Source organism: Saprolegnia diclina (genome assembly GCF_000281045.1).
Source record: "Saprolegnia diclina VS20 unplaced genomic scaffold supercont1.134, whole genome shotgun sequence".
In the NCBI taxonomy this organism is placed as follows: Eukaryota; Oomycota; class Saprolegniomycetes; order Saprolegniales; family Saprolegniaceae; genus Saprolegnia; species Saprolegnia diclina.
Genome location: NW_008246201.1, coordinates 98906 through 99377, shown reverse-complemented (window position 1 = coordinate 99377; position 472 = coordinate 98906).

Here is a 472-nt window from a genome sequence, read left to right as displayed (position 1 = left end):
ATCATCGCATGTAGAATACCAACACGTAGGGTAGTAGCAGCTACGCTACGCTGCCGAATCGGCGGCGGCGATGCGGTCCGCACTCCTGCCCTGCCTTGGTATGGTGTCGGTGGTCGCTGCCGGCAAAGTTGCAGTGTTGTCGGCCGAGTCGCGCGAGTGATTTGATCTTGTCAAGATGGACATGGTACACAGCTGGCCACCTTTGTCCAGTCGGTCGATTCCTGCACACAGGAGGGCACACGTAGTCCGCCGCTGCAATCATATTCTACTGACAACACCAGGAGCTCCCGGCTGGTTCTATGTTTCGTGGGTTCCGGTGCAATTTTGGCGGGAAAGTTGAGGCGCCCGCAAGTTGAAGTTGGTGGCACGCGTTGGCTGATGTTGCCCAGCGCTCGTCGTTGCTTCCTTCGAGTCTCCCTCCATAACTTTGATGGGATCGAAATATGAAGATGACAAACGCCTCAACACAAGG